At 42.1% G+C, this 25854-nt stretch overlaps 1 protein-coding gene and 1 pseudogene across 1 annotated transcript in view; one reads left to right on the forward strand and one right to left on the reverse strand.

The window, feature by feature from the left end:
* The window catches only part of MED28 (mediator complex subunit 28), a 1184036-nt gene that overhangs the window by 172605 nt on the left and 985577 nt on the right, over positions 1-25854 (reverse strand). The gene's annotated exons all lie outside the window — the stretch shown is intronic.
* LOC126954463 (40S ribosomal protein S7-like) lies at positions 1301-9188 on the forward strand (annotated as a pseudogene).

A 25854-nucleotide genomic window follows, 5' to 3' on the forward strand; every position in this document is an offset into this window, starting at 1 on the left:
GAGTCACTTGAACCTGGGAGACAGAGGTCGCAGTGAACCGAGATCACGCCACTGCACTCCAGCCTGGTGACAGGGCGAGACTCCGTCTCCAAAAGAAAAAGAAAAAAAAAAAAAAGATTAGAAAACACTGCATAAAACACTCCTTTCCTAGAAATTCACAATAAACAAAGGCATAAAAAGACATGAGGAAATCCTGCAGTAAGGAAACACTGTGCACTTGGTTTAATTAAGGATAGGGCTACTGAGAGGAAATTTTAGATTTAAGATCTGATGCTCACTGCCCCCTTCCTGTTTGACCGTTTGCTGGTCCTGGGCGGAGAAAAAGGCAGCCTCGACCAATCCTTTCCCATGTACTCAACAACAGGTTAAAGAACATTGGGATCATTACTCAGTAACTGGCCAATTGGGCTCAGTGACTGACCAAATGAGACTCTCTTCAAGACTTCCCTTATTATTACCCACTCCTATGCTGGTGCACAAGGATGCTGGATGGATTCGCTTGTGTACTCAAAGAGTGTTACTGATACAGAAGCGGGGAAGGGAAGTGCTGGGAAGGGAAGGGCGTGGTCTTGGCTAGGGCTCCACTCCTGGGCCCCATGCCCATGGACCTAGATGACGAGAGTCATTTCTGTTTTCCTGCCCAAATGTTGCATTTCCCAAGACCACCCTGGGCTGCCACACCCCCATCTGGTGCCTATAAACCCCCCTGAGACCCTAGCAGGCAGAGACACATGTGGCTGGAAGTAAAGAGGAACACATTGGCGGAAGAACACCCAAGTGGTTGGACGTTGAGAGGTCGATGAGGGGAGCACACCTAAGAAAGAGCACACCAGCTGGCTGTCGACCGGTGGAACGGCTCAGAGTTTGGATGGGATGGTTGGAGGAGAGCCTAGGCCACTGAGCTGCCTGACTCTGGGAATAAAACCACTTTCTCACTCCATCACCCTTCTGGCTCCCCCATCTGCTGAGAGCTACTCGCACTCAATAAAACGTTGCACTCATTCTCCAAGCCCACGTGTCCTCCCGTTCTTCCAGTACACCAAGGCAAGAAATCCCGGGATACAGAAAGCCTTCTGTTCTCATGATACAGCAGGGGGGTCTAATTGAGCTGACTAACACAAGCCACCTACAAATGGCTAAACTAAAAGACCACCCTGTAACACATGCCCGTTGAGGCCTCAGGAGCTGTAAACATTCAACTCTATAAACACTGCTAGAGGTTGGGGACCCACCAGCCCATCTGCATGCTCCCCCTAGGGGTTTGAGCAGTGGGGCACCGAAGAAGTGAGCCACTCATCACATGCCCTGCGAGGGGGATAAGGGAACTTTTCCCGTTTCAACACCAAAACAAAGATTCGCCAGCATCACAGTTTGGGGTACTCCACTGGTGAGAGTGAATCGGAGCAGAAGGTGAGTATCAAACCTGTGTCAGAAGAGGTCCCAAGTTTCTGAGAGGGGCTCATCTTGGGACATTATTGTCCCCTGACCTGTTAGGGGTCACCACCTGCTGGTACTTAGAAGTCATCATAATTGTCTTTAACTATTTGGGACTCTCTTGAGAGGCCTCAACACTCAATCATTTTCTTTGTTGGTTAGACTCTGATCATAATAAATCTTGTGTATTGCCTATAGCCCAATTAAATCTTACTTTCATTCTAAATCCAAATTAAATTTCACTCCCATGCTGGCTGTTTTTTTTCTCATAGCTCTCTGCATCTTTTTTTTGTTTTCTTTTGTTTTGTTTTGCATTGCACTTACCACACTGTTATTATCTCCATATCTGTGTGACTATTTTCTATATGTCTCTAAAAGCTCCACGATGGCAGAGGCCATGTCTGTGCCTAGCTTAGTGCCTGATGTGTGTAGATTATCAATAAATATTCATTGAATGAATAAATGAGCAAATGAATGGAAGTCTACTCAGGAAGTGAGAGTTCTCTTTTGTAGATTTCCGTGGCATTTACTGTCTATACCATTTCAGTGACATTTACAATTGATTACTATCATCCTAATAAGTGGGCAATATATTGTTAGAAAACAAAACCCTGACCTTTGCAGATGGTGAAGGGATATTTGATAGCACAACCCAGTAAGTAATAATAGATTTGGTTTTTTTTTCATTTCAAAAGTTGGGAAAATTAAGAACAGTTTGGAAAGTGTTCTCTTTTTACTAAAACCCACTGTTGATGTAGTCCTTGACCTGACAGCTGAGAGAAAGAGGCTGCAGCAGCAGGAAATTTTACGGAGTATGAGTGGAGAAATATGAGCCTCCATAAGTTCCACCAATGCACAGATCTATGAGGTATCAAATGAGGGGTAATAAAAACTACAGCTTAGAAATGTAGATGACGATGAAGCCTTTGAGCAGTGGCAGAGAAACAGAGTGCTTCTCAATTAGCCAGTGAAACATGGTGCAAGGTAGCCTGACATGCCAGTAAACAGGGAACTTCAAAGAACACACGCAACTGGATCAGGACTGGAACATTTCTTTCCCTAAAGATCCAGTAGTTCTCTAATGAGGGAAACTGCAGTTAAAGCCAGAATCACACTGCTATGGTTTCACTGTGTCCCCCAAAAGTTCATGTGTTGGAAACTTAATCCCCAATGCAACAGCATTGGGAGGTGGAGCCTAAGAAGCAGTGATTGGGTCATGAGGGTGGAGCCCTCATGGATGTATTAATGTCCTTCTTGCAGAGGCGGGTTAGTTATCACATGAGTGAGTTATTATAAAGCGAGTCTAGCTCCCATGCTTTCTCTATCTCATGCACTCAACTCTGCCTTTAAATTCCTTAAAAGCCAAAGATCTTTTCTTCTTCTTTGTTTTTATTTTGCATGGCATCCAGGAGAGTGGAGAGTTACTCGGGTTCAATAAGTGCTACACACACACACACACACACACACATACACACACACACGATTCAAAGTTCTGAATATTTATTTCTCCTCATTACCTCATTTATTTATATTTCAATAGCTTTTGGGGTACAAGTGGTTTTTGGTTACATGGATGGATTATCTAGTGGTGAATTCTAAGATTTTAGTGCACCTGTGTCACCCGAGTAGTGTACATTGTACCTAATATGTAGTTTTTTATTCCTAGCTCCCCTCCCACCTTCTCCCTTCCGAGTCCCTAACGTCCATTATGTCACTCTGTATGCCTTTTCATACTCATAGCTTAGCTTCCACTTATAAGTGAGAACATACAGTTTTTGGTTTTTCATTTCTGTGTTATTTCACTTAGAACAATGTCTTCTAGCTCCATCTAAGTTGCTGCAAAAGACATTATTTCATTCCTTTTACTGGCTGAGTAGTATTCCATGGTGTATCTATACCACATTTTCTTTATCCATTTAATAGTTGTTGGCCACTTAGGTTGGTTCCACACCTGTGCAATTGTGAATTGTGATGCTATGAACACATGTGTGCAAGTGTCTTTTTCATATAATGACTTCTTTTTCTCTGGGTAGATCCCCAGTAGCTGGATTGCTGGATCAAATGGTAGATCTACGTTTTGCTCTTTGAGGAATCTCCATACTGCTTTCCATAGAGGTTGTACTAATTTACAGTCCCACAAGCAGTGTATAAGCATTCCCTTTTTCCCGCATCCACGCCAACATCTATTGTTTCCTGACTTTTTAATAGTCACCATTCTTGCAGGAGTAAGGTGGTATCTCATTGTGGTTTTGATTTGCATTTCCCTGATGATTAGAGATGTTGAACATTTTTTCATGTTTGTTGGGCATTTATTTATCTTTTGAGAATTGTCTATTCATGTCCTTTGCCCATTTTTAAATGGGATTATTATTATTTTTTTCTTGCTGATTTGTTTGAGTTTCTTGCAGATTCTGGATCCTTGGCTGGATGTGTAGTTTGCAAATATTTTCTCTGTAGGTTGTCTGTTTACTCTGCTGGTTATTTCTTTTGCTGTGCAGACGCTTTTTCATTAATTAGGTCCCCTTTATATATTTTTGGTTTTGTTGCATTTGCTTATGGGGGTCTTTGCCATGCATTCTTTGCCTAGCCTGATGTCTAGGAGAGTTTTTTCAATTTCATCTTCTAGAATTTTTATAGTTTGAGGTCTTTTAAAGTCTTTGATCCATCTTGAGTTGATTTTTATGTAAGGTGAGAGATGAGGATCCAGTTTAATTCTTGTGGCTTGTCAGTTTTTCCAGCACCATTTATTAAATAAGGTGTCAATTCCCCAATTTGTGCTTTTGTATGCATTGTCAAAGATCAGTTGGCTGGACATATTTGACTCTATATCTGGGTTCTCTATTCTGTTCCATTAGTTTATGTGCTTACTTTTATACCAGTACCGTGCTATTTTGATAACTATAGCATTGTAGTATAATTTGAAGTTCAGTAATGTGATGCCTCCAGATTTGTTCTTTTTGCTTAGTATTGCCATTGCTATTTGGGTTCTTTTTTGATTCCATATAAATTTTAGAATGTTTTTTTTAGTTCTGTAAAAAATGCTGTTGGTATTTTGATGGGAATTGCGTTGAATCCGTAGACTGCTTTGGGCAGTATGGTCATTTTCATAATATTGATTCTTCCAGTCTATGAGCACGGGATGGATTTCCATTTGTTTGGGTCATCTATGATTTCTTTCAGCAGTGTTTTGTAGTTTACAGAGATCTTCCACCTCCTTGGTTAAGTGTATTCTCAGGTATTTTACTTCAGTTTTTTTTTTTTTGAGATGGAGTCTTGTTCTGTCAGGCTGGAGTGCAGTGGTGAGATCTCAGCTCACTGCAACCTCTGCCTGCCGGGTTCAAGCAGTTCTCCTGCCTCAGCCTCTCAGGTAGCTGGGACTAGAGGCGCGTGCCACCACGCCTGGCTAATTTTTGTATTTTTAGCAGAGACGGGGTTTCACCATGTTGACCAGGATGGTCTCGATCTCTTGACCTCGTGATCCACCCACCTCGGCCTCCCAAAGTGCTGGGATTACAGGCGGGAGACATTGTGCCAGGCCTACATTACTTTCTTACTTTATTTTTCAGCTGCTGTAAAAAGGGATTGAGCTCTTGATTTGATTCTCAGCTTGGTTGTTGTTGGTGTATAGCAGTGATACTGACTTGTATACATTGATTTTGTAACCTGATCCTTTACTGAATTCATTCATCAAATCTAAGATTATTTGGGGGAGTCTTTAGGATTTTCTAGATATACAATCATCTCATCTGCAAACAGCGATAGTTTGACTTCCTCCTTTCCAATTTGGATGCCCTTTATTTTTCTCTTGCCTAATTAACTCTGGCTAGAACTTCCAGAACTATGTTGAACAGGAGTGGTGAAAGTGGGAATCCTTGTCTTGTTCCTGTTCTAATGGGGAATGCTTTCAACTTTTCCCCATTCAGGATGATGTTGGCTGTAGGTTTGTTATATATGGCTTTTATTACTTTGAGGTTGGTCCCTTCTATATCTAGCTTGTTGAGAGTTTTTATCATAAAGGGATGCTGGATTTCAAATGCTTTCTCTGCATCTATTAGATGATCATATGTTTATGTGATGTGTTACATTTATTGACTTGTGTATGTTAAACCATCCCTGCTAGGTAAATATTTGAGATTTGTTGACCAGCAGATCATCTCTTTGTCCTTTTCAACTGCTCAAGCCTTTAAAATGGGCCTGGAGTGATAGCTGCACTATGAAAAGCACTGTGTACATCATAAGATGGCTTAACAAACGCGTTTTCATTCCTGTCTTGGGCCTTGCTCAGGCAGTAATCCCAGCTGAGTGTAATCCCAGCTACTCGGGAGGCTGAGGCGGGAGAATTGCATGAACCCAGGAGGTGGAGGTTGCAGTGAGCCAAGATGGTGCCATTGCACTGCAGCCTGGGCAACTGAGCTAGACTCCATCTCAAAAAAAAAAAAAAAAAAAAAAAAAAAAAAAAAAAATTCCCAGCAAAAGATCTGGAGCTGATTCTTACTGGTTCAACAAGAGTCATGTGTTCAACTTGGAACCAATCATTGTGGCCAGGAGGCTGCAGAGCTCTGATAGGTCAGGCTAGGAGGCGCCTGTCTCTCTGATGATCATGTGCTCTGGTTTGTAGGACAGGGTCTAAGTTTGTGCCTGTTGTCTTTCTTGGGTGGTTTAGCATTTACCCTGATTTCTTTATTTTTAATAAAATGTTATTAATAGTGACATTAAAAATACATGGAAATGGGTTTGGTAGACCCCTACTTTGTATTTCCACCTTTTGCCATAGACGACTCCGGTCATATGAGAGAAACATGTAGTGAAGACGCTTGAGTTTAGTCCGTAGTTAAATCTAAAAGTCATCCAGCCGTGATGACTCTCTTGTCTGGACCCTGGCATAAAATAACTAATACCTGTTCTCAAGGGCAGTAAGCTGGATGCTTAGGGAAGAGCAGCTTGGGCTTGCAAATTCTTTTGGTCTTGGGCGGTAGTACACATTATATTCTCTATGCCGTGCACTCATTTCCTCCAAATGGCTTGCATTATAATAGAAAATAATCTGAATGTTCTTGCCACAGTGCTTTTGTCAATTACTGTGTGGTGAAATCTGCAACTATTTGTTTCATTGTTTAGTAATATTTTTTCTATTTTGCAATGACTTTTAATATTATTTTAACATCAGTGAGTTAAAAAATATGCTTGTTTGTTGAAAAATTAACGAACGAATGTTAATTTCTCAAGAAAGCTGATCATAGGCCGAGTGCAGTGGCTCATGCCTGTAATCCTAGCATTTTGGGAGGCCGAGGCAGGTGGATCACTTGAGATCAGGAGTTCAAGATCAGCTTGGCCAACATGGTGAAACCCCGTCTCCACTAAAAATACAAAAATTAGATGGGCGTTGGTGGCGCGTGCCTGTAAACCCAGCTACTCAGGAGGCTGAGGCACGGGAATTACTTGAACTTGGAAGGTGGAGGTTGCAGTGGGCCGAAATTGCGCCACTGCATTCCAGCCTGGGGAACTGAGTGAGACTCAGTCTCAAAAAAACAAAACAAAACAAACAACAACAAAAAACCACAAAAACAAACAAACAAAAAACCCACAAGAAAGTTGATGATAAAGGTTAACTTGTACAAGATATTTATTGACTTTATCATAGCTTTATCATAGGTATGGGAGAGGGCATAATATTTTCACTAACCACTTGAAAACTAGAAGGCACAAGTCTATGGGAGCATCAGGATCTACTTCCAGTGTTGGTAGTTATTTTAAGATTGTGACTTACAATGATAAATTAACACGTGCCATGGCCATAGGTGCTTTTGTCTATCCCTCTGTGAATCACGACTCTTCCTTTTTTTTTTTTTTTTTTTTTTTTTTTTTTTTGAGACAAGAGCCTTGCTCTGTTGCCCAGGTTGGAGTGCAGTGGCCTGATCTTGGCTCACTGCAAGCTCTGCTTCCCGGGTTCATGCCATTCTCCCGCCTCAGCCTCCTGGGTAGCTGGGACCACATGTGCCCGCCACCACACCTGGCTAATTTTGTTTTTGTATTTTTAGTAGAGATGGGGTTTCACAGTGTTAGCCAGGATGGTCTTGATCTCCTGACCTCGTGATCCACCCGCCTTGGCTTCCCAAAATGCTGGGATTACAGGTGTGAGCCACCGCACCTGGCCGAATTATGACTCTTCTTCTAGATCAAGTGACTGCTCTTCTAAATTCAGTTTGCTCATTGTTTATACCAAGTTTTCTTGTGCAATACAAAAAGTAATACGATAGCTGTTAGTGTGTTGTCTCCATTAAAAAGAAATTTGCAGACAGTTAAATGGGTGCCAGCTTTATATCCATGTTCTGAGATGGTTCAGATAGAAAAGTTAACTTCTAGAATTAGTTAATATCTATATGGGTTTACATTGTTCACCCAATTATTGAAAACAAACTAAATTTGGAAATTTGTTCTATTAATGGTGAAACATTTGACATTATTATGGATGTTGTAGATTAAGTTAGAAAGATCAACATTGAAGATAAAATTATTTAGGGTAATAAATACATTTACAATTTTTGGAAAAACATGATGTCAGGGTAAAACAACTTTTGAAAACTAAATTTGAAACCTATCAAGGAAAATTGTACATGGAATTGGTTGTACTATACACATAATTCAGAAATGCATCTGAATAGGCTGTGATATTCTATGGATCAAAATAGAGCTTTCCTGTCAATTGTATATAATTTTTAAACATATGCATAATGACAAAACTGCAAAATTTTTGTAATTAAGCTGATGTTGGATTTAAAGAAATCTCTTCAGGCTGCTGGAATTTGAGAAGCCTTTTATAATACTTGGGCACCTTCTTAAGCCCCAGCTCAGCAAAGAGGACTTGTTCAGTTCGAGCACCAAGATCATGAATCCCAGCTGCAAGAAGCTGAATATGTTCGAGAGTAGCTCTTCCAGGCACTTCTGAAGCTGGAGATGAACCTCAGGCTCAGTTCAGGGAGCTGAATATCATGGCAGCCAAGTAAATTGAAGTTGGTGGTGGTCAGAAAGCTATCATCATCTTTATTCCTGTTCCTCAACTGAGTGTTTCCAGAAAATCCACATCTGGCTAGTACATGAACTGGAGAAAAAGTTCAGTGGGGAAGAATGTTGTTTTTATTATTCAGAGGAGAATTCTGCCTAAGGCAACTCAAAAAAGCCATACAGAAAATAAGCAAAAGCGTCCCAGGAGTCGTACTCCGACAGCGATGCATATTCCCCTCCTTGAGGACTTGGTTTTCCCAAGTGAAATTGTGCACAAGAGAATCTGCCTGAAACTGGATGGCAGCCGGCTCATGAAGGTTCATTCAGACAAACACAGCAGAACACTGTGGAACACAGAGTTGAGACTTTTTCTGGTGTCTATAAGAAGCTCACTGGCAAGGATGTTAATTTTGAATTCCAAGAGTTTTCAGTTGTAAACAAAAAAGACTAAAGTATATCCACAGTAAACAAACAAAAAAACCAAAAAAACTCTTCTTCAGCCTGGCATACTTTTTTCCTTACTACTTATCAACAATTAGATATGGGAAATGTTTGAATCTACAGATAAGAGAGTCTATTCAAGCTTTCAACCAGTGTCATAGTGCATGCAGTTTTATGAAAATATTAAAAATGATCATTAATTCTTCAGAAAATACCCTTGACATTGTACTAGAGACAGATATGGTTAAGAAAATGATTGGGCCGGCCATGGTGGCTCACATCTGTAATCCCAGCACTTTGGGAGTCCAAGATGGGAGGATTGCTTGAGCTGAGGAGCTCTAGACCAGCCTGGGAAACATAGTGAGATCCCATCTCTATATATACACACACACAGTTAGCCGAATGTGGTGGTATGCACCTGTAGTCTCAGCTATTCAGGAGGCTGAGGTGGGAGGAATGCTTGAGACTAAGATTGAGGCTGCAGTGAGCCATGATCGGGCCCCTGCAGTCCAGCCTGGGTAACAGAGTGAGATCTTGTATCGAAAAAAAAAAAAGAAAGAAATTGATTGAAATACCTAATGATGTGTGAAGAATAATTATTTTGCTTATTTTTAATTTTCAGAAAATCAATATAAATAAAATTTGATGTCCCTCTTCCCCACCTCATATTTTACTCTAATGGTTGTGCATATGTTTTATTTTTTGGAAAAAATGTATTTTTGAAAATAGTTTTTGAAGAGGACTTTTCATAGGCCCATCCGTTTAATAAAATCAATTTATTGGTCACTACATAGTTCAAAAATTACATAATTACGATTTTAAAAACATTTATTCTCACAATGCCATAAGTTTGAAGATAAATTATATGGTCATTCTAGGGATGAGAGTGATCAGTTCCACTGGATATCTACAAGCTGACAGTGAGGCATGAGGAACTCTGCAAAGGGAAGTAAAGATGATGGAATGGATGCTGGGCAGGCAAGACCAACTGTGTCTACTGGTACCCAAGTACCAGATCAGAACTGGGGTTTTCTTACCTACCTGTGATGATCCAATACTGAATTTCATTTTCCATTCTCCCTGATAACTTTTAAGATTCCTTCCCCTTGTCCCTTGGTTCACCAGCTCCTCCATGCAGCTCCGAACAGCACAGCTTCCCAGCTTCCCTTAATCCCCTGATAGAAGCCGAGAGACAGTTCTTTTTAAACATTTCTAAAAGCTGCAACATGCTCACTCTCAATTCCCTCCAAAACAAATTCAGAAGGCTGAAATCATTGTTCTCAGCAAATTGGGTGAAAATGGAGCAAAGGCAGAAGCTTTCAAACAAAGCCTCAGGAAAAATGAGAAGAGACTGTAGAATACTGAATATGTAAGTAGAACTCTGTATTTCACACACTTCTCCCAGTCTCCAACCCTGAAGCTTGTGTTTGTTTTTTTTTTTTTTCATAGTTGTAGTTGCCAAAGCAAAGCAATCACTCCATTAATTATAAAGTAAGGGAAAAAATGGGTGTCGACCTTAACTAGTTCCCTTTTACTTGTTGAGTATTAATTGAAAGTTATTCTTCTGAAGACACTTAATTCTTTGGAGGCACTGTAGAAAATAATGTTTAAATATTCATTCAGAGTTAAGTGAACTCAGAGTTGAGCTTTTATAAACAGGATATTTTAAAATTGGAACTGGATTTTATGTAAGTGACAAAATGATTTCTGAGTTCTCTTTAGTTCTCATGGTTCAAGAACTCACTTGCTGATGTGCATGTCTAGGGTGGTCAGAGTATTTGTCTAATTAGTGCAAAGACAACGTGCTGCTCCCTTACCCAGAAATGCCCCTTGTAAAAGCAACATCCATTCATTCATTCATTCATTGATTCAATCACTCCTGGGCACTGGGATCTTGACTGTAATACTGTTGGACACCAACTGAGATCTAAAAATTATCTGGGTATAAGAATAATTTTGGCTAATGCTTATATAGTGCTGACTATATACAATATATTGTTTGGAATGCTTTATGCACATTAACTAATTTAATACTCAAACAGATTATTAGAGGGATACAATCATCATCATCATCTCCACTTTACAGTAGAGGAAACTGAGGTATAGACAAGAGAAATAACTTGCCCAGGTCGCTCATCTGGTGAGCAGCACAAGATTTGGACCCAGGCAACCTAGCTTTAGAGTCTGTGCTCCTGACTGCTACTCTATAGTGTTGCTATCAAAAATATTTTTTTCTGTTTACAGAAATATGTAAGGCGTCCTTTGGTGACTATAAAATAGTTCAGTTGAGAATGTCTATACTCACACATTGGAATAATAACTGGATACAGCTAGTATAAGCATACTTTTGTGCAAGAGATATGATACAGTGGGCCTTTGATATTTATCTACAATTCATTTTTAAAAGAATTGGTAAAAACCTTTATGTGGAAACAGCCAAACCTCTGTTCAGTTCAGTTCTGGATTGTTTTAAATTGTTTAAATTGTTAAAATTACTTTTACTTTTTTAGTGGGTTTCATGTATGTTTAAAAGTAAGGAATACCAGGTGTGCTATCTAAGCTCCACCACTAAATTATAAAACCTACAAAGCAAAATTGTACTTAGAGTTGTTTGCACAATGGGGATTATAGTAAAATGTGCTAAAAAATCAGTAAAGTGGGGGTATCTTTGTCATCTTTGCAGGGTTCTTGTGAGGGTTATAAGATACTATAGTCTCTTGACTTCAGGGCATTCTACAGCCTATTTCTTGATGTAATTTGGTGCCTAATGTAGTGTCTGTTTCATCACAGAAGTATAAAGGATATCAGTTGAATGTGAATGAAAGCGCCTGGCACATACTAAATTTCACTGGCTCTGAGAGCAATTTTTTGTATTTTAACTTCGGGTTATGTCTCACAGTCAATAGAATGTTACAATAGATGTCAGCCAAATGGCTGTTGAGATGTAGTTGTCATTGCTCATAAAGCTGTGGACTTGGTCTTTATTCCAAGGTCTTTCAAGGAATGAATATAAATGCAGGTTTGTGTTTGAAAACTTTCCATTGATACCTCTTGGTAAAGGTAGTTTCAGCACCAAGACTTGCAGGATGGGTGTCAGTGGTTCCAAATAATACCTTCAGAGACGGTAGTGCAGCACTCTTTCAAGAAATGCTATATTATCACTGCATTTGATGGCACAGAGTGTGATATCATATGGGAAAAGAAAAAATAGACATTACCCAGTCTGAGTCAAAAAGGGATTTAGCAGAGTTTAACACAGATTTAAAGCATTTTAATTAATACCGTAAATAATTTATTTTACATATATATTACTTTTTGTGCACAAGAATGGTACATAAAAGTATTTAGATGAGTCTACAGAGCTCGTTAAAATAAAATGATGAATGGTTAGTGTATTAGTTTGCTTTTACACTGCTATAAAGAACTGGCTGGGTGCGGTGGCTCACACCTGTAATCCTAGCACTTTGGGAGGCTGAGATGAGTGGATCACTTGAGGTAATGAGTTCGAAACCAGCCTGGCCAACATGGTGAAACCCCGTCTCTACTAAAAATACAAAAAAATTAGGTGGGCGTGGTGGCATGTGCCTGTAATCCCAGCTACTCAGGAGGCTGAGGCAGGAGAATTGCTTGAACCTGGGAGGTGGAGGTTAGTGTGAGCCAAGATCGCGCCACTGCACTCCAGTGTGGTGACAGAGTGAGACTCTGTCTCACAAAAAAAAAAAAAAAAAAAAAAAAGAACTACCCAAGACAGGGTAATTTATAAAGAAAAGAGCTGTAAATGACTCACAATTCTGCAGGCTGTACAGGAAGCATCGTTGGGGGGCCCTCAGGAAACTTACAATCAAGGCAGAAAGTGAAGGGGAAGCAAGCACCTTCTTCACATGGTGGCAGGAGAGAGAGAGTGAAGGGGGAGGTGCTACACATTTTAAACAATCAGATCTCGTGAGAATTCACTCAGTATCATGAGAACAGCAAGGGGGAAATCTGCCTCCATGATCCAATCACCTCCCACCAGGTCTCTTTCTCAACACTAGGAATTACAATTGCCATGAGATTTGGGTGTCCATATCATATCATTTTGCCTCTGGCCCTTTCCAAATCTCATGTCTTTCTCACATTTTAAAACACAATCATGCCTTCTCAGCAGTCCCACAGAGTCTTAACTCATTCCAGCCTTAACTCAAAAGTCCAAGTCCAAAGTCTCATCTGAGACAAGGCAAGTGCCTTCTGCCTATGAGCCTGTAAAATAAAAAACAAGTTAATTACTTTTGAGATACAATGGGGTACAGGTATTGGGTAAATAGACCCATTCCAAGAGGGGGAAATCAATACTTAAATTTAATCCTCAGTGTTGGAGGAGGGGCCTGGTGGGAGGTGATTGGATCATGGGGGTGTACCTCCCCCTTGTTGTTCTCATGATTATGAGTGAGTTCTCATGAGATCTGGTTGTTTAAAAGCATGTAGCACTTCCTTCTTTGCTCTCTCTTCCTCCTGCTCTGGTCACATAAGACATGCTGCCTTCCCCTTCACCTTCTGCCGTGATTGTAAGTTTCCTGACCCCTCCCCAGCCATGCTTCCTGGACAGCCTGTGGAACCGAATCAATAAAACCTCTTTTCTTCATAGATTTCCCAGTCTCAGGTAGTTCTTTAAAGCAGTATGAAAATGAACTAATACAGAAAATTCATATCAGAGAAGTGGCGCATTGCTATAAATTAAATTCAGTCCCTCAGTGGCACTAGTCCCATTTCAAGAGCTCAGTAACCACATGTGGCTAGTGGCTACCACATTAATTGGCTCAGACACAGATCATTTCCGTTACCACAGAAAGTTCTTTTGGACAGCCCTGGTCCAGGTTCTTATTGCTTCTCAGTGACAGGGACTTCTCCTAAGTGATCTCCAGGCCAGGCTCTTAGATATGCCTTCCTTGGTCATTCCATAGATACTTACTGCACATCTGCCACATGCCAGTCATTGGGAGATATGACAATGGGCAGAGCAGGCAGGGGCCACCCTCACCGTTCCTGCAGTCTCCAGCCTCAACACCTCCCCTACAGGCCATAGTCTACTAGTTTCCTGAGGGATTTGTTTTAAGATACAAGTCTGAATGTGTTTCTCCAGGAGCACCTTTGTCCCCCACAAAATATAGATGGTCCCCGACTTGTGATGGTTTAACTTAATTTTTTTTGTCTTTATGATGATGTGAAAGCAATACGCATTCAGTAGAAACCATACTTGGAGTACCCATACAATCATTCTGTTTTTCCCTTTCAGTGTAGTAGTCAGTCAATTATATGAGCTATCCAACAATTTATTATAAAAATAGGCTTTGTGTTTCATGATTTTGCCCAACTGTAGGCTACTGTAAGTGTTCTAAGCATGTTTTAGGTAGGCTAGGTTAAGCTATAATGTTGGGTATTTTCACTTGGTGATGAGTTTATTGAGATGTAATCCCACTGTAAGTTGAGGAGCATCTGTAACCTCATTGCTCCTTAGAGTACACCAAGATTCCCTAGGATCTGGCTCCCACCTTCATCTCTAGTCTGAAGGCTCATGGAGTGTCTGTTGCCAGGGGCACCCCTAGGTGCTGTGACTACAGTCACCTGCATGGTGGAGGCCTCTTCTGCAGCTTTGCTCTCCCAGGCACTGAGAGCCAGGACTCAGGACCTGTGGCAGCATTTTTCAGGGAATTCTCCAGCTGTGCAGTTCTCCTTCTGTATCTTGGCTAATTCCAACTCATCCTTCAAGATCTGGCTTAGATGACACCTTCTCTAGCACTTTTGCATGACCCCGTGATATATACTAGGTTCTTTTTCTTCCACGCTCCTGTAGCACCTTGCACCAGCCTGTATTCTGAGGCTTTAAATGCCAACTGTTCAACCAACGTGAGTGTCTGCTGTGGGCCACATACCCTACTAAGCTCTGTGAGTGCAAAACCAAATGAGACTGCTACCTGCCCGCTCCAAGCTCAGCATTTACAGAGGGAGACAGTCCACTCCACTAAATATAAAACAGAATGTGACCCAAATGTTATTAGAAGGAGCACAAAGCAGAGAGGTAATGCAGTCAAGAGAGGTGGTTTGGATTGGGGTAATGGGTCATGGAAGGCTTCTACCTAAGCATGGTGTCTGTGTTACATAGTTGAAGAATAAATGAATAACAATAATAACCAATAGGTATTGAGCATATATTATATGTCCAGCCCTGCCTGTGCTAAGTGGCTTTCCATGCATTCTATCACTTATTCCTCATAACTACATGTGACTCATGTATATTGATACCATTTTGTAGATGAGGAGACTGAGGCTTAAGAAACTTGACCATAGTCACCTTAGCTAGTAAGTTTAAGCAACATTTGAATCTAGGAGGACTGTCTGACTCTAAAGTGTGATATCACCATGTCAAACTTCTGCCTTTTATGCATGCAGTAGGATTTTGTAGAATGAATAGGGGTTTCTCATGTGGTCAACAAGGGTGATGGACATTCAAGGCGGAGGTATTCTAAAGGTGATGCTCAGAGAGGTTAATTAATTTGCCCAGTATCACACGGTGGGAATTGAGAGTTTGAGCATGTTTCAGAGAACCTATTAAATGCCAAAGCTGGATATGATGAAATGGAAGAAATTTTTTTAATCCCCTTTTTCTCTTCCACTTGCTACATAAAAATGAAAAGACTATTGATTGGGAGGGCAGAATGTGCAGTTAGTAATGAGATTCCCTCTGAAAATCCTTTAAAGTCTCCATAATTAATTTATTTGAGAGGTGAAACAAACTGTGCATGTGAAATGTGTTAAAATTATGAACAGGTTGCACTGGGTCCACTGCCTGAAGCTGCCCGGCCTGATGAAGGGCACCGGGATTCATGTCCGCACATCATCCTTGCAATCAATTATTGATCACAGCTGGGGTTCGAGCAGTTGTCTCAGCCACTGCAGCTCAGCTATGCTGCAGCTTCTGAGTCCATTCTGGTCCTGCCTGGCTGAGCCATGAGCAAGGAAGTCTGGAGAAAAGAGTGGGATCCCTTCTAGTCCCACTGATGTTGAATTCAAGAAGAGGCTAAATGTATATGTGCAGATACAAGTCAACATAGTGTTATCTGGGTGGGTGGAGTGTTGGCTGGTAATGGGAGTCTCTTCACGGAACTTTCCAGAGAGATGGAAATAGTCTGTACCTTGATCTGAGTAGGCATTCCTCCCAACGGTGCCAATGCTGTGAACTGCATCTCTGTGGCCTCCCTGAGGGAATGAGGACCTGCGGCACATCCCCAGTCCTGCTAAATCCTTGGGACTCTCATTTTTCCAAGTCAGATTAAGCCTGTCACCAAAAGACTGGAATTAGGATTTCTTTCAATGCTGAGATATAAATTAAGAAAAATATTATGTCTGCGTGTCACAACAAAAGTCATACAAGTGACAACAGTTTTGCAAAACATTTTTACCTCTGTCATTATTTAACCTTGACAACAATCCTACGAGTGAAGGATTAGCATTCTCATTCGACAGATCTAGAGCCAATGAAAGCTTGAAGAGGTTAGTAGCTGAGATAATTCTGAAATGCAGGAGACTTGACTCCAAATCTGTTGCTTGCTTTCCTAAATCTGGTGTCGAGGACATCCTCTGAGGGGAAAAGAATTGCCCAAAGGTATCCCATGGGAAATTATCTTCATACAATGCTAACTCCAAGACCAGCTATCACAAAGCTCGTGTAACCGAAAGGCTCAAGGACCAAGTTAAGACGCTTAAATCACATAGTTTAGTATATTAGCTTAAAACACACAGTTTGAAGCCAGAAGAGTGAGGTGGGTAGTTAATGGACATAGGAGAGGGTGCAAACAGGGAAAAATGGCCACGCTTCCTGCACCCTGGAATATGCAGAACTCCATCTAATATTCTTGCCACCAGAGATTGGCTCAACCGGCCCAATCATTTCTTCTAGCTTCATGTCAACAGCTGGTCCCTATTAGGCCCCTATAGTGATCAGCTGGTCCCTATTAGTCCCCTATAGTGATCATCTCATCCAGTGGCCTTCAATCCTGCTTACACATTAGAATCACCTGGAGAGCTCTTAGAATTTGTCAATGCCTCATTCTTCTCCCAGAACAATGAAATCAGAATCCATATGGGTAGAGTTCAGACACCTGTATTTTGTAAAAGTTCTTCAGTGATTCTGATTTACAGCCAGAGGTGAGAACCAACAATTTAGATTTTAGGATAGCAAATAGATGTCACTTCAGATGCTAACTCCAACTAACTGATAGTAGTAAGAGAAGGACCACGAGCTGCCGTGTGGGCTCAGAGAGAGAAAGTGCAGTGGGCAATGCAGAGCCTCAACTCTCTGCTACATGAGTCTTCCTGCTGATGATTAGGTTACAAGATCAGAGTTGAGGTTGAACAAGGAGCTTGGCACGTGAAAAGTGCCTGGGCCAACACAGTGAACTTGTTCTATTGGGAGATTCAGGGGCAGTCACACCTGGCCCATGGTGGTAACTCATCCTTGACTTTGCCAGCAGCTCTGGATTTCATTTGGCAGAGGACTTGTGGGGCTGGAATGGGTGTCAGCAATGGATGGCTGATTTCAGTTCTCATAAATATTGAGTGCCTCATGTATATTGAATATATTATGACTATTTGGAAACTCCTGTGCCTTATGTATATTTGGTGAGTCTCAAATATTTGCTACCTCTGGGTCTTTCCATCTCTTTCTAAGCTCAGCAGACACATGCTCTATTTAATGTATGCTAAGATGTCGCCCTATATTTATATACACTTAACCTATCTAATGAATTCTGCCTCATAAGCTTAATTCTGTCTCATAAGTTATTTGCTTCTATACTTGTTTCATTTATTCTTCTTTGTATTTCTGATTTTCTCTAGCAGAATGGAATATCTTAAATAATATAACAAACACATTCCGAAAGGGGAACTGTGTAAGGGACTCTGTGCAAGAGTCGTTGGGTTGACCAGAGTGGTGGGAAACTTCTGGACTAATGGATACTCGCTCAGAGACAGCATGTGAGGAGTGTGTGAGTTCAGAGTCAGTCCTGGGTTTGAACCCAGCTCCACTGCTGACATCTGGGGACAGCTTCCTAACCTGTCTGACCCTCAGTTTTCCCATCTAGGAAGGGCATAACCACACCTACCCTCTGTAACTGTTTGATGATTTAATAAGTACTGTCGTAAGCATTAGCACATGCTTAAGACATGCAGCAAGTTTTCCATAATGTAATGTTAGACCTGGATGAGGGACTCACCTCCTTTCGATCCTTTGTAAGCCCTATTTGTGACTGTCCTGCAAAGCATGGTTTCATCCAAGGCCACTTTTCCAACCAGAGAATCAGATAGAAGAGAATTTATATTTGTTGAACCCAAAGCAGCCATCCTAGAGGCTGTAGGCTTACGTGCTGTGTCCTCATGGTGCCAGCAGGGTGGGAAGCACAGGTGGTATGGGAACACAATTGACCTACCCTGGAGCAGAGAGGAGGCTCCGGAAGGGCTTCCTGAGTTGAAATTTGCATGGTGAGTAGGCATTAGCTAACGAGCCTATTAAAATTAGGAGGAGGAAGGCAGGAAGTCCTGCTTTAGGCAGAAGGGTAGCAGAGATGAAGACCACAGGCAAGAGAAAGCCTAACACATCTGAAGACTTGCGTGAGATTCAGCCTGGCTCCAGTGAGTGGGACGATTGATGGATGACTTCTGGTCACCATGGACCTGTTCTGAACTTTCTCACGGACCAAAGACAGAGGTAGAGTTGAAAAAGTGATATATGCCTTTATTCAAGTCTTAAGTGGTAAAATATGCAGCGAAACTAGGAAATTGGACGAGGAGGAGCAGTGAGAAGTGTTTGAGCGTGGGGGTTTTATGTTTTTAATGTGTGAGATGGTTCTAGCATCCAGTTAATACTACTCAGTTTAAATGTGTTTATCTTTATGCCAGGAAGATGGTGGGCACAGAGGATCTGAGATGTGTCTTCCAGGATTCTTAGTTCATGTACATGAGGCTGAGATGACAGCGCACATATTCAAACTTGGCCCTGACAGAATTTAAAAAGCAGTTTTGTGTTTTATTTCTCCCTTATGGGAAAGGGTAAAAATAGGAGATTAAGCGTCAGCCAAATTCATTCTAATTTCTTTCTGTTGGAATGCATCTCTACCTCCCTGGTCAATTGCAGTAGAAAGTGGCCTTGAGAGTTGAGATGGAGGTTATTTTAATGTAAATAGAACTTTAAAATTACCCTTCCAGGAAACAGTGCTCAGACAAACTCTCTGACAGGTCTGAGATTTGATTGTATTAAGTAGCTCTTCCTGGGGAGAATGCGAGTGAATCTGGCCACCTCTTACCCTGACACTGGCTTCTTCAGGAAGGGACACGTGAAACTTCATTAGGAAAAGCTGAAGCCCCATCGTGATCTACTTTAACGCAGTCTTTATTCTGTGGGCCATTTGCTAATTTAATAAAGATTGCATATTCCTGGTGGCTGAAAGAAATTTGAGAAGTCAGTGCCTGAAATGCTCAGCAGAGTGGTTTAGAAGAAAGCTAGAGATTTACTTCCCATTTTCTAGAGAGGGAGATGGGCCTGGCTTATGTTTCAAAGGGGAAAGCCATGTGGGCAAAGAGAGCAGTGAAGGACTTAGAGTCACTGGCCTGGGTTGGAATTCAAGCGCTCACACTTTTGGGCTGTGTGACCTCTCTTGAGGGGCTTCACCTCTCTAAGTCTTATTTTCCTTATCCGCAAAATGGGCATAATAATCTTGACCTTCTAGAACTGTGAACAGTGACTGAGGGGAAATATATAAAGTGCTTAGCCTAGTGCCTTTGATACAAAGTTTTTAACTTCAAGTAAATTGGAGCTGAGAGAGCGAAATGAAGGTGGCCTGGTATACAGGATGAAGGGCAGTGCTTAGATAGATAACTGACCAGACAGCTGCAGCCATGAGCCCCATGCCTGATGCCGCAGAGGTAGGGGGGCTTGCTGTAGAGGCATTGGCAGAGTGGGAGGGGGCCACACCTGACTCTAGCTCTTCAGCCTTCCCTTGTGTAGTTTTCAGGCAAGAAAGGAAGCACAAGCAGGCATGCAGGAAAACTCAGCACCCAAGAAGACGTTCAGGAGAAGGTATAGATGCTCTCTTATGGCAGGGAGAAGATGGTGCCAGGGATTGGCTTTGAGACTCTTGTTCTACTGTAGGATCCAGAGAGGAGTAGCTGAGAGCTTCAGATATGTTGATTAAAGGTCATGGGAATCCCAGGTGTGATCTGTACAGTGCTCAGTGGTGGAGTCATGGCAGAGGCCAGAAGTGGCTCTCTGAGTGTAGGGCAGGAATCCAAGCACTCTGAGCCGGGCGCCTATGGGGAGAAAGCACTGTTTTGGGAAGGAAGCTAGGCCTGGGAAAGATAAGACTCTACAACGAAAATGGCATCACAAGGAAGTATGATGAATCACACTTGCAAATAAACAATTACAAACAAATTCTGTGTAAGAGAGATGCAAGAAATGTTAAACTTTAGACTAATAACTGTAGGTAATTCAATAAGAAAGATTTTCAAATAAGTATATTTATAATATTCAAAGAGATAAGTAAAGAAATGTAAATCATTAGGTAAGAAGGGAAAATTATGGGAAAAGAAAAGGTGGATTTGACAAAGACCAAGTAGAAATTCAAGAAATAAAAAACCATGAAGTCACTGAAGTTAAAAGAAAAAAAAAAAAGGTACTCATGAAATGGCAGACTAGAAATAGTTGAAGAGAGAATTAATAATGTGGAAACAAAGCTAAGTAAATGAACCATGAATGTAAAAGAGAAATTATAAGGAAACTTGACAATAATGCTCCATTGCTTCTAAATACTTCAGTGTTTATTTCCTACAAACAAGGGCATTTTCTCACATAATCACAACATAATAATGAAAGGCAGAAAGTCAATATTAATGTATTATGTTTAATCCACAGACCCAACAGGTTTTGACAGTTATTCCAATAATGTCCTTTACAGCAAATGGATCTAGTTCAGACTCATGCATAGTATTTTGTTGCCATGTCTCCTTAGTCTTTTCCAGTCTGTGACAGTCCTCCATCTTGACTTTCATGACCTTTACAGTTTTGAAGATTCGAGGCATGATATCCCTCTGGTTGGATTTTCCTGATATTTCATCCTCATTAGATTCAAGTTATAATTTTTTGGCAGGAATATCACAAAAGTGATACGATGTTGTGATTGCACTCTAGCATTTCATTTAATAACTGAGGTTGCTCATTTTGACCACTTCATTAATGTGGTGTCTGCAGGGCTTCTTCACAATAACACTACTCATTTTCCTTTGTATTTAATATACATTTGATGGAGAGGTACTTTGAATCCACATAAGTTCATTCATCACCAAAGTCTCTCTATAGCTTTGTTAACCAAACACCAGGGTTTCAGTCTAGATCCTGCTGCTTGCTGCACAGAAAGCCAATCACTGAGATGACAGATATTGCCAAAGAAGAAGACTTTAATCCAGTGCTGCAGCTGAGAGAATGCAAGCTCAGTCTCAAGTCCATCTCCTTGTTGATTAAAACTAGGGGTTTAGATAGCAGGCAAGAAATGTAACAATGTGTAAAAAAATAAGAACTAGGGAGGGGACAAGGAGGCATCAGGTGCTGTGATCTGGTGAGTTTCAGTTCTTCAGTACTTTTTTTTGAGAGGTCTGAAAGTCCTTTCCTGAGGAAGGAACTAGGATAAAACAAATACAGGTTTCAAGCTTTAACAGCAGAAGGGTCAATTTCTATTCTATGTTTATCCAAAAATAACTGTCTATGGGACTATTCGGCCGGTTTCATATCTTTTTGTCAGATGGACTCATGTTTTCCTATTTAATGGCTATATCCTGTTACTATCATGTTTTTGATGGTCAAATTTCCCCAGGTGACACCCCTTAAAGCTGGCCCCTATATCCTTGACATGCCCCCATTATTATTTGAGCATTTTCTTACTTTTTAGAACAAGATATTCCCAACTCATCTTGCACTTTTCTTGTTTCAGTCCTGGAATCAGACACTTCTTCAAGGAATGCTGATTCCTTTGACTGGAAAATGACATTTAGAAACTAGATATGAATGGTAGCTGTTCTCATTGCTTTCAGGATAGTGCTGTTCTCAGGTACTCTCAGTGGAGAGAGCAAGGTGAAATATGTATACACATACTCTCTCAGTCACATTTACATTCTATGTATATATGTGTATGTATGAATGGATCATCCATCTGATACGGGAGGTGGTCAGGGAAATGCAGGGTAGAGAAGGGTGGGGTCCCTGGTGAGGGCTCAACCCTCAGGCCTGTGCCCACGAACCTAAGTGAGGACAGGCACTCCTGTTTTTGCACCCAAATATTGCATTTTCCAAGACCACCCTGGTCTGCCATGCCCCCCCCCATCCCATGCCTATAAAAATCCTGAGAACCCTAGCAGGCACATACACAAGCAGCTGGACATGGAGAGTAACATGCCGGCAGAAGAACACACCAGCAGACACTGGCAGTCCATTGATGGTGGAACGATGTGGATACCAAGGACAATTTGGCTGAAGATGGTTAGAGGGAAGTCTGGCTGCTGAGTGGCCCAACCACTCATCCCCCTCCTGGCTCCCCATCCAGCGACATCACCACTCAATAAAACCTTGCACTCATTCTCCAAGCTCACGTGTGATCTGATTTTTCTGGTACATAAGGACAAGAACCCCAAGATACAGAAAACCCTCTGTTCTTGCAATAAGGAAGAGGGTCTAATTGAGCTAACACAAGCCGCCTGTGGACAGCTAAGCTGACAGAGCACACTGTGACACACACCCACTGGGGCTTTGGGAGCTGTAAACGCTCTAGATGCTGCCATGGGGTTGGAGCCCACGCTCCCCACGACTTGCCTGTCTGCATGTTCCCACTAAGGGTTTGGTTTGAGCTGTGGAGAACTGAAGCAGTGAGCTACACCCCCATTGCATGCCCTGCAAGGGGGATGAGGGAAAACTCCTCCCATTTCACATCTATCCTCTACTCTCCTTCCTTCCCTGCCCTCCCCTCTCCTCCCTTCTCTCTTTCCTTTCTTCATCTATTGTCTACTTACCCATCGCAAGCCATGAGTTCACATCAATGCCTCCAATTACAATCTAACAACATAAAGTTCATTCTTGTTTCCTCTTTTCTAACATTTTTAAGTTTCTTCTGTGGCAGTGAGAAACCTGCTGCTCATTATCTTTAGTATGTTTACTGATGGGATCAATCACCCAGTATGTAACCAACCTCCACTGCTGTAGCTGATCCTTCTGCTGTGCAGCTGCCTTCTTTGCTCTGCAGGGCCCCAGACACCTGCATCAGGTTGCTGCTGCTTCTGTCCCCACCCTGCATAGAAGCGTTTCTCACTCATCCTAGGCTCAGACACCCACCTATGGCAGCACCTGTGTTGACCGCACCTATGAACGCTGTCACTCCTGTATAACTAAGATTTTTTATTTCTATAACTTTTTCGTTGTAGTAAATATACACAAGGTAAAATTTGCCACTTTAACCATTTTAAGTATGTAATTCAGCGACCTTAAGTACATTCACATTGTTATGCAACCACGTCCGGAATTGGTGGGTTCTTGATCTCACTTCAAGAATGAAGCCGCGGACCCTCGCAGTGAGTGTTGCAGTTCCTAAAGATGGTAGTTTCTTCCTTCTGGTGGGTTCGCAGTGTTGCTGACAGCAGTGAAGCTGCAGACCTTCACAGTGAGTGTTACAGCTCTTAAAGGTGGTGCGTCTGGAGTTGTTCGTTCTTCCTGGTGGGTTCGTCATCTTGCTGGCTTCAGGAGTGAAGCTGCAGATCTTTGTGGTGAGTGTTACAGCTCATAAAGGTGGCATGGACCCAAAGAGTGAGCACCAGCAATATTTATTGTGAAGAGCAAAAGAACAAACCTTCCACAGTGGGGAAAGCCACTAGAACAAGTTACCACTGCATGGCTTGGGCAGCCTGCTTTTATTCCCTTATCTGACCCCACCCACATCCTGCTGATTGGTCCATTTTACGGAGAGCTGATTGGTCTATTTTACAGAGAGCTGGTTGGTCCGTTTTGACAGAGTGCTGATTGGTGCATTTACAATCCTCTAGTTGGTCATAAAAGTTCTCCAAGGCCGGGCGCGGTGGCTCAAGCCTGTAATCCCAGCACTTTGGGAGGCCGAGACGGGCGGATCACGAGGTCAGGAGATCAAGACCATCCTGGCTAACACCGTGAAACCCCGTCTCTACTAAAAATACAAAAAACTAGCCAGGCGAGGTGGCGGGTGCCTGTAGTCCCAGCTACTCCGGAGGCTGAGGCAGGAGAATGGCGTAAACCCGGGAGGTGGAGCTTGCAGTGAGCTGAGATCCGGCCACTGCACTCCAGCCCAGGCTACAGAGCAAGACTCCCTCTCAAAAAAAAAAAAAAAAAAAAAAAAAAAAAAGTTCTCCAAGTTGCCACTTGCTTAGCTAGATACAGAGTACTGATTGGTGTGTTAGAATCCCTTAGCTAGACATGAAAGTTCTCCAAGTCCCCACTAGACTCAGGAGCCCAGCTGGCTTCACCTAGTGGATTCCTTAGGGTGGCTGCAGGCGGAGCTGCCTGCTAGTCATGCGCCTTGGCCGGGCACTGCTCAGCTCCTGGGCGGTTGATGGGGACCCAGTGCCGGGGAGCAATGGGTGGCACTCATGGGGAGGATCAGGCCATATGGGAGCCCACAGTGGGGGGCTGAGGGGGTTCAGGCATGGCGGGCTGCAGGTCCCGAGCTCTGCCCGGAGGGGAGGCAGGGGAGGCAGCTGAGGCCCTGCGAGAACTCCAGCGCAGCACCGGCGGCCTGGCACTGCTCAGGGACCAGGGGCAACCTCTGCAGCTGCTGGCCGGGACCCTAAGCACTTCACTGCCCTGGGCCGCAGCCCCGGACAGCGCTCCGAGTGTGGCCCGCCCACGCCTGCCGGAACTCACACTGGTCACAGTGCAGGGTGCAGCCCCAGTTCCCGCCCACGCCTCTCCCGGCCACACTTCTGTGCAAGCAGAGGGAGCCGGCTCTGGCCTTGGCCAGTCCAGAGAGGGGCTCCCACAGTGCAGTGGCAGGCTGAAGGGCTCCTCAAGCGCTGCCAGAGCAGACGCCGAGCCGAGGAGGTGCCCAGAGTGAGGGCTGCTAGCACGTTGTCACCTCTCACAACCTTCACCATCAACCATCTACCAGAACTTTTAATCATCACAAACTGAAACTCTGTACCAATTAAATGATAACTCCCCATTCTTTTCTCCCCACGACTCCTGGTATTCACCATTTTACTTTCTGCCTCTATGAATTTGATTAGTTACCTCATGTAGATAGAAGTATGCAATATTTGTCCTTTTATGTCTGGCTTATTTAACATGTTTTCAAGGTTCATCTATGTTGTAGCATGTACCAGAAATTTATTCCTTTTAAAAGCTAAATAATATTAATATTTCATTGTATGTACATACCCCATTTTGTTTATGTTTTGGTTGCTTTACCTTTTGCCTGTTATGAGTAATGCTGCATGAATATTGGCATAGAATCTGAGTCTCTATTTTTCCAGTCTATTGGATTTATACCTAGAAGGGGAGTTGCTAGATCATATGATAATTCTATTTTTAATATTTTGAGAAATTGTCTTGCTGTTTTCCATAGTGTATGCATCAGTCTAAATTCCCACCATTTATACACGAGGATTCCAATTGTTCCTCATCATTGTTAACACTTGCTATTTATTGATTTTGGTAATAGCTATCCTAATCAGGGTAAAGTGGTATTTCAGTTTTGTTTTTATTTGCATTTCCCAAATGATTAGTGATGTCAAGCAAATTTTCATGTGCCTATTGGCTATTTGTATATCTTCTGTGCGAAAATATCAGTACAAGTTTTGATCCATTTTAAAAAATCAGTTTTTTGGTTATTGAGTTGTGGGAGTTCTTTATATATTCTGTATATTAATCCCTTATGATATTTA

Source organism: Macaca thibetana, chromosome 5 (assembly GCF_024542745.1).
Source record: "Macaca thibetana thibetana isolate TM-01 chromosome 5, ASM2454274v1, whole genome shotgun sequence".
NCBI classification, from domain to species: Eukaryota; Metazoa; Chordata; class Mammalia; order Primates; family Cercopithecidae; genus Macaca; species Macaca thibetana.